The sequence below is a fragment of the Sceloporus undulatus genome, chromosome 4 (genome assembly GCF_019175285.1).
Source record: "Sceloporus undulatus isolate JIND9_A2432 ecotype Alabama chromosome 4, SceUnd_v1.1, whole genome shotgun sequence".
NCBI lineage: Eukaryota > Metazoa > Chordata > Lepidosauria > Squamata > Phrynosomatidae > Sceloporus > Sceloporus undulatus.
This window is the reverse complement of record NC_056525.1, coordinates 98,626,064-98,635,400: the sequence shown is the minus strand read 5'-3', so window position 1 is coordinate 98,635,400 and position 9,337 is coordinate 98,626,064. Positions and strand designations below refer to the sequence as shown.

At 38.2% G+C, this 9,337-nt stretch overlaps 1 long non-coding RNA gene across 4 annotated transcripts in view; it reads right to left on the bottom strand.

The window, feature by feature from the left end:
- The window catches only part of LOC121928911, a 180,472-nt gene extending 173,433 nt beyond the window's left edge, over positions 1-7,039 (bottom strand). For all 4 annotated transcript variants that reach the window (XR_006103595.1, XR_006103596.1, XR_006103594.1 and 1 more), the window contains exon 1: positions 6,738-7,039. This is a non-coding gene — a long non-coding RNA (uncharacterized LOC121928911). The remainder of the gene's footprint in view (positions 1-6,737) is intronic.
- Positions 7,040-9,337: the final 2,298 nt, after the last annotated feature.

Here is a 9,337-nt window from a genome sequence, read left to right as displayed (position 1 = left end):
ATTACTATTAATGGGCCCTTTGATATTTATAGGTGGGGGGGGGGGAGGATTCAAACACATCATATACTCTACTTAGTGGTGTTTTATATGTACAGAATGTGAATGTCTCACAGTTTAGGGCTTGTTTTGGCAACTATTCATAGTTGCAGCTTTTCAAGCAGTTGCTATTCAGCACCAGAAGTTGATCTTCCACAGATTCAGCATCTGTCAACCCAGCACCTTCATACTATGCCAACATGGCTGGATTAAGGGCAATGACTGGCTTGTCAAGCAGTTGCAACTGGGCACGAAAAGCTGATCTGTACCAGATTCAGCACATATCAACGTGACAGCATTTCATATTCTGCCAACAGGACCAGGCTAAGTGCAATGGTTGACTCAAAATCCATCCTTTCATGGCCCAAAATAATCAAAGAAAAAGGTATCTACTACTGTGTTGCTGTCCCTCCTCACCCCCAGCCCCAAAAAGATATTCTTGATGCTCAAGAGGATATTGTCTAGGACAGAAAGGCAAACTCTTACTGCTCCTTCTCCTAATTTTTTCCTCCACAACACATCAGACCTATCTTTCTTACATGATTGATGAATATAATTGACATAGAGAAGATTAAAACAAACAAACAAACCAAAAAAAAAAAAAAACTATCAATGGTGGGGGGATGCTCTGTCTAAGGATCTTGGAGTGTTTCCATGATTTTTAGATGCAACAACTGGAGTCTTGCATATGATTTCTGGATGACGCATGCCCCCAGATCAGGCTGAAGCTATGCCATGACCACCTAAAGTGGCCACAAAAGGAGCAAGAAAAAGTGTGTGTGTGTGTGTGGGGGGGGGGCAATTGTGATTTCCTCCAGCCTTGCATTAAATTCATCATCAACAGAATCAAAATGGGTGCGGATAAGAGATTTACTTTTGCAGGATTTCCCCTAAAGTTTCTCTTTGGCTATCAATAATTGACTCTAGAAGTCTCCTAATGTTTTGAGTCATGAATGTGAAATATTGTGTTATGTGCTAGAGTGTGCACAAATAGTCTAACGTCTATAATGATGCATTCATGCCTATTCAAATTCATAAACAAATAAGTACAGAACAGCAGCTTAACCTTTTCACTGTAATCCTATATATGTGTGTTCAAAAGTAAACAAAATGACTTCAATAGAAATTATTCCCAGGCAAGTTCATGTTCGATTACAGCATTTGTTAAGCAGATAATGAAAACAGAATGGGGCTTCAAACCCTCATTTCCAAGAAGCTGAATTCAGTTCCTTATAACATTGATATATTGGAACACTTTTCAGATGGATCTTGAAGTATGTTGCACATAATTAGTCTCACTCAGGTAAGTTTCAAATTGTATATTATTTTAACATTCTCTGAACATTTTCCTGCTAAACTTTGGAATCTTCTCCCAAGAGGTTCTGAATTTCCTCACTAAATGATGGAGCTTTTTCTGTTCACTTCATATTACATTATATTGGCAGCAAAGAGAGGTTTAAGTAGCAGTTACAGAATACAGTTTTTGAAATTTTGTTCACACCAACATATGTTTATGTTTCTGGGATTTCCTTTAAACTGTTGCAGCAATAACACAGTGAAGTGAATGAAGTGCCATTGTGACAAATAAAGTCTTCTGAGCATTTTTTAAAAATGACAGTTGCAGTGAATAGTTTAAATCAATGCACACTTATGAGACAAATACTTAATTTTTAAAATTATTATTCTGTGTGTCTTTGCTTTTTATAGCATATTCTTTTCCAGCCTAATATGTGCATACTTCAGTCTCAGTGTCATTGCAAGAGTTCAGTATCTTTTGAGTTTGTTGGTTAAGTGCATTGGTGGTAATGGATATGACCAGCTTAAGCACAAGAAAAGCATTACTTTGTAAGAGCTTTAGTTCTATGGTAGGTATATCAGTGACATGTTTATGACCCTCAACCCTCTAGTCAGCTTCAGGCACAAATTTGAATTAGCAAGGATGTGAAATCCCTTGGCCTGAGATTGAAGAGATCCTGTGGCTTTGCATAACAAAAGTAGAGATGGAGGTGGCATATGCCAATTTCAGTATGTCTGCTCTGAAGTAAATCTCCCTGATTGCTATGGAACATATTCCTTGTTAAGTATCATACTCTTTGGCAGCCTCATTCTCACTCAATGTAACACATTTTTTTAAATTGCCCATTTTTCTCCAGTTTCTTACAATTTTAAGAAATGACATTACAGAATAATTCAAAGTATGATAGTTCTGGGGACAGATGGGGCAATTAGCATCAGATAACTATGTCTAAAGTTCTGTCGACTGTTTTTGTTTTGTTGGTGTTGTTCTTATGTGCCTTCAAGTTGTTCTCAACTTATGGTAGCCCTAAGACGACCCTATTAAAGACGTTTTCTTGGGAAATTTCTTCAGAGGGAGTTTGCCATTTCCATTCTCTGAGGCTTAGAGAGTGTGACTTGTCCAAGCTCATCCAGTGGGTTTACATGGCCAAGCTAGGATTTGAACCCTGGTCTCGAGAGTCATAGGCCAATTCTCAAACTACTACACCATGCCGGTTCTCCTAGTATCCATATATCTATTGACTAATAATTGAGAAATGTATTTTCAGTGCCTCACATTTCTTACATTTATTATGAATTTCAGACAGTGGTAATTTTTTTACGCTGACATATTGTACAGTATTCCCAAAGGGTTAAATAGCACAGCTTTCAGATCAAATTCTCTAGGGAAGGCAAATCTCCTCAGCAAGAAGACAATTGAGGGAACAGTCTAAGCTAGCACAAATAAACAGAGAGAAACAAATCAACAATTGCTTTCTTTTTTCCTTGGACTTGTTCTTGTTCATTTTTCTTTTCAAGATAACACTTGCTGACACACTGTCAGATAACTATGTTCAAAGTTCCACAGACTAACCATTCAGAGATGCATTTGCACTCTGTATATTTTCCTTTATCTGGTGTTTTGCTTGGCAAAATTGTCATTGGCTCTCCAAAACAAAAACAACAGTTTTGAAGAGAGGAAAGGGAGGGAAAGGGTGTCATTTTTGCACACCTCTGGAAATCACAAAGCATGAAATGACATGACAGAAGCATGCAAGATTCTGATGAGAACAGTTGTTTGCATAAAAATTTTAACTGTTACCAGCACTTCAATAAATGTTGCACAAAGAAATAGATAGATAAAGCCCCAGGTTAATTTCCATCATTACCTAGCACTTTGCGCTTGCTGAAGAATCCTAAACATATAAAGGAGTGTCAAACTTGTTTCATGAAACAAGAGTTAAAAAGAAAAAAGAAAAAAACTGAAGAGCTTCAAAGCCTGTCAGTAGGGAAGTCAGTCAATTACAGATGTGATTCACTTCTTAACCCCTTGAGGTATCAGAAAGCTTTTCCTGCAATAGCAATCATTTTCAGAATTCATTTGGATAAAAGGCCCAAAGTTTGCAACCTGATATTAAAGCCATTTATATTGGAGCACAAGGTAATGAAAGGAGTTGTAAAATGAGAACAGGATATAATCAAGTATGTAAATTGATGAGAAACCTAAGAAAACGTGTTTTCCTTTCAGGCTTCTATAGGCCATCATCTCAAGCGGCAGCACCAGCTTGGTAAACTTCTTGCCAATTAAGTTCATTTTACTACTTTCAGTATTTGGAATGATCTGCCATGTGGTCATATATTTATTTCCTTGATTATGTCTTAAGATGGGAATTTCTCAAAACACAGCAAAGCTAAGGCTAGGGGACCTGTAGGAACTTGGATAGAATTTCTGAACAGCCTTTTATAATATCCTATAAAGATGACCATTTGTCTTTTTAACTGTCTTCATAAAACCAGCAGGAAGTGATCTCGATAAGAGAATGTTGGCTGAATTATCTACAGTACATGGCTTAGTGCATTAACAAGACAGAAGCACATATGAAAATGGGACAACTTGTACTTGAAAAGGTGCTTGCTTCAGCATAGAATCTAAGTTTACATCTAATGCAATAGAGATTACGATACAAATTGTAGGTAGGCTGCAAAATATGAAAACTGTTGTGAAAGACAAAACAGTCAATCAAAATAGACTAAAAGTTCTATACTTTTGGAAAGACCTCTTGGGGATGCATATTTTAGAATAATTGTCATTTTTGGAAAATGCAATTTTTCTCAGTGAATCTGAAAGTAGATACTCTGTGTATTTCAGTAGACAATATACAAGCCCACTATTAAATTATTTTAAAAGATATTACTCAGAACTCATTGGAATACATTTCCTTACCAGCAAAACTTTGGGTATTCAGAAAAGTTCAGGAGAGGGGGGGGAAAGGAAATAAGTGCATGCCAGTGTGCATATATATATATATATATATATATATTAAAAGAAGATCTTCTGAAAGGCCTTTCATCCCCCTTTTCATATCTCTACCAGTGAGTCATCTAATCTCACCTCACTTTATTGCCAAACTCCAAAGGGATCATCTTTAATCCTCAACATTATTTGGGCCACAATTCCATTCAAACCAAAGGAAACCCCCTCTGTGTCTTTTCATAAACTTCAGCATTTTTTACCTGAGATTTGCTTTGCAGGTTGCAGCTTAGCAAGTATATTATTAGTTGTTTTCAATATAATTTCCTTCCATTCTTGCATGAAAACCTTTATTCTTCTTCCAAATCTAGTCATGTCATAGGTTCCCTCACCCCCTTCACCTTTTATCAGTGTAAACAAGTAAAGGAGAAGGAAGAAACTTTCACTTGTTTCACAGAATTTAGTTTGAAAAACGTCTATTTGGGATAGTAGCTGCATTTTGAAAATTCAGATTACTAGCCTTCACACAGTTACAGGCATTTGAATGCTATTGAATTAAAAGGACAATGTTGCATAGGGGGCAGATACAGAAGTTATAAACACATGGCTTGGTGTTACTTGATCAGCATCATGGGTAAATTTTTGACAAACAAACAAATACTTAAACAAACAATATATAGAAACAATTATCATTTCTACTGATGAACAGAAAGTCAAAATCTTATATACAGTTTTGAAGAGATTTCATTGGATACTGTTACAAAACTTAATTCTTTTTCTTATATGTTATTGCAAAGCTTTATGCTTTGCAAGCTGGCTAGCATACCAAAAATATTTCATATTATCCAATATTCAATAGAAAGATGGATTTTTTCTTGAGCAATTGCTTGCATGTTTGTTTATTTGTAGAAACAAGACTCACTGGGTTTCTACTATGTTCAATAATCAGCAGATGCTTCAGCAAAAGGCAGATTATGCTCCAGATGCAAAAGACACTTTCTCTGGATTTACAGGTCATTCTTAGTTAGCAGGTTAAAGTTTCTGGAAGATATTTCCATGCTCTATTTGTACATGACTTTTCCAAGTAACAGCTTTAAGATGCAACCCTAGAACAATGTTACATTTAACTCAGTGACATTTATTTTGGAAAAGACATATAGGATCACATTGCCTTAACTTTTAAGCATCGCCATGAACATAACTTTGATAAACTTCTATAATCTGGATTTATCATAAATTTATAAATTCTAAATTCTAATTGTGCTCTACTGTTTATGGTAGCATTTATACTACTAACCAATTCCCTATAAGTGTTTGGACCTGAATAAATCTCGACATCTTTTTTTTTCTTTATGTCTAAGGAATTATTGTAATAGATTTGCCTTTAGACAATGAATTTTCCCTTCCAGGGAACATTTTTTAACTGATTTGGCTTCTTCAAAATGATGCTATAATTATAGACATCCCAAGCTGTATTTGAGATGGAGTAAAAAGGAGAGACATGTGTTACTTTAAACTCTGCCACCAAATGCAAGGAACTATCCATGGTGTCTGACTGGATTTACTGTAAAATCTGTTATCTTCCTCTGAAAACTGCATTGATATTTTTCCACTGAATCATTTCACTAATATGACGGAGACCTTATTAGGAAAATAGCATCTGATTTTGCCTTTTTAACGGCAATGTGAATAATTACAAATGTTTTAGGATTGTGTGTGTGTTTGTGTACACACATAGAAAGTGCTTCACATCCCACGTTTCTTTCTGTGAAGCTATATCTAACAGCACTGAGGTGGGGGTCTCATTCCTAGGAATATAGTGCTGGCATTTCTGTTAATACATACATTTATAGAACACACCCATATTTACTTTGTGTAATGAGGCCTGCATCTTAATTGTTTGCATGCTACAAATAGACAAAGGATGACATAAATATATCGTTTTACCTTTTTCAAAAAGCACCTAGTCCCAAACTCAGTTTGTTCTGGTTAAGGAGATCACCTTAATAAAGTCAAGGACAGACCGGGAATTTTCATTTTGGAATTTTTCATTTTGTGGAATCAAAGACTGGCACTTATTAGGGAAAAAAAAACAGGAAGGGGAAATCTTGAGGAGTTTTTATTTTGGTTCCCCCCCCCCCTGTTTTTTATAAGAGTAAGGGGGGAGTGGAACTAGGAGGTTGCAATTTCTACATAAGAGAGAGCCTTTGATAAGACCTTCCTTTGCCACTGTGCAAGAGGATAATAGCTGGCTGAATCACCATTAGAATAACTGTTTGTTTATTTTTTACACAATTGTGACTGTGCATATAAGAAACAAAAGCATCAGGCAGTTGGCATCATACTTTTCAGAGGTAAGGCTGATAACAGTAAGCATCATCATTATTGCACAATCTGATATAATGAGCAAGGAGTAGAGGTATTTCCATCACTTTAGAAGAATCAGACTTCCTACCTTTCTTGGCAAGATAGCTGGAAGGTATGTCCCTCTTTTAAAGAAAGTTGTAAGGAAAACCAGGCAGCAGTTGCAGTAAATTGAGTCCTTTCAGTCACTGTATACAAGCAGCAATTCTGCTGTAAGAGGGAAAAAAATATAATGGGAGGAGCAGCTGTGAACGAGTGACCTCCTGAAGCACCGCTTTCTTTGTGAATCGAGCACTTGGGAGCCAGTGGCTCTGATTTGCATGGATTATCTCCACTTCAACAGATACATTTAAATTTATCTGGCACAGTGGCAAAAGATGGAAGAGTAAGTGAGTGCAAGAGACAAGAGAAGGAAAGAAAGGGGAAAAAGCAGACAAGTGATCGGAAAGCTTGGCTGGGGAAGCTAGTACAGGCAGACCTAGGCATGTCTCAGAAGAACCACAGCTCCCTCTTCATGTCATACTTGTAAGATAAGAAATGCTCTCATTACAGGTTGCTTAAATGAATGGAGAGGGGTGCGGTGGGGATGAGAAATGATTTTCTTTTCTTTTTAAAAAAAATATGGTCAGTATACATTCTTTATCCTATCACAGGAAAACCAGAAAAAACAAATATTTACCCATGAATATATAGGGTGAGAAACTGTAGCTCCCCACATGTTACTGAATTACAGCTTCCATCATGCCTGACCATTCACTGCACTGTCTATAACAGATGGGAGCTGAAATCCAGCAGTGATTTGGAGGGCCTCAGCTCCACCCCATTTCTTTATAAGTTTCATCAAGGTTTCATATGCAGTCTTGGTATCCCTTGCAGCCCTTTGGTCAAGCTGCTTGTTGTTATCCCTGCAACAGAGATGGATGACTTGTGCTGGAAGATGATAGAATGGTTCATGGTACTTGGCAACTCAAGCTGTAATCTTATACTTACTTTCTGGATGTGCACCTCAAAATGAATTTGGTGGGACTTAGGACGTTATCGCACACACAATTTTAAACATTTTGGGGACTGAAGGAGGACGCTCATGTGCGCACGCATCTGGCAGAAAATGGAGTTTATTGCACATGAAGATGTCCTCCAAGAGGCCCCGTTCTGTCCCCTGGTGCGCACCCGTTCGCGTCCAGTCCTGATGGGCATGATTTTTGCCTGATGGACTACCTTCCATCAGCAAAAAATGGCACCTGTCAGGACTGGATGGGTACGGGTGCAGGCCGGGGGATGGAACGGGGCCTCTTGGAGGACATCTTCATGTGCGATAAACTCCGTTTTCTGCCGGATGCGTGCACACACGAGCATCCTTCTTCAGTCCCCAAAACGTTTAAAATTGTGTGTGCGATAAGGTTCTTGGTTTTAGTGAGCATGAATAAAATTTGCAAGACTGTAATCCTATTTCTATTTCCATACAAATAAGCCCTTTTGAGAAAAAGCAAAACCTATTTTTCTGTAGCAGTTAGAGACTGTATACTCCTCAGAGTTGGTGCCACTGAGTTCAGTTGGAGTAATCTGCAAGTAAATCTTTAGGGATACAGCCATGGAACCCAAATTATACATTTGTATTCAGACTCAAAGGCATGCAACAACAAAAACAACATTTAGAAGCAAGAATCCAGTGGGACTCGCTATCAAGAATGGAGAAAGGCTGGAAATACTATGGGTTAAGATCTCCAAGAGGAAAAGCAATTAAAAGCACAGAGATGAGCACAAGGATGGAAAGAATGGCCATCAGTGTAAACACAGAACTCTGGGACATAGATGAGACTGAAACTTCTCTTCTAATTACTCTCACTGGATGCAGTACCTCAAGCTGCTCTGCATTTGGTCCTTCCCATTTCTTTTTCCTGAGAACCCTTAATTAATGTATTTAGGAGGGGTGACAAACCTGCAACCCATTTCTGTGACCCTCCTGAGCCCCCTTTCACTCTAGTTTTGAAAAAGAGTAAAAAATGGCCCAAAATGTCACTCAAAGTACTGTAGTATTTTGACTTCAGGGCACATGGACTTTCCTGGTCCACATAACTTATTTTAAATGCCAGAAAACAGTCTTAATCAGCTGGATTAAGCACCTTTTGACCTTACAGGTGAAAACTGGGGCTGTTGCAGTTTGCCAGTCATGGACTGAATGGATGAATGGATGGATTCTACTCATGGGCCTCTGGAACACAGAAAGCATCAAAGGGCAAGTGACCTGCTAAGTCCCTTGGTCACTAAGAAGACTACATGGAGTTGATCTGATTAAAATAGTATCCACAAAATGTTTTTGGATACCCATGCAACACATAGATGGCCTGTGGCTAATATGACTAATATGACATTTACAGGGAAAGAGACAGATGGAATGATTCCCCATTTTCCTCCTGGATCTCTCATTGCACCCCATGGTCTACGAATGGATTATTTCACAGTGGCAGGTTTAGGCATTCCTCCATTCAGGCAATGGGCTGCTGGTTTCTCAATTGCTTTCAGTACCCACAGCCATGATATTCTGGACACTCTGGTCCGGTACAGAGGGGCCTATTGGGTGCCTTCATCACATACTAGGGGTTGGCCAAGGCCGCTCCGCCCTCACGTGCCTCAACCCTAGCACGTAACGAGGGCATAACAATGGCAGCACCCTGTATAGATGGGTGCTGC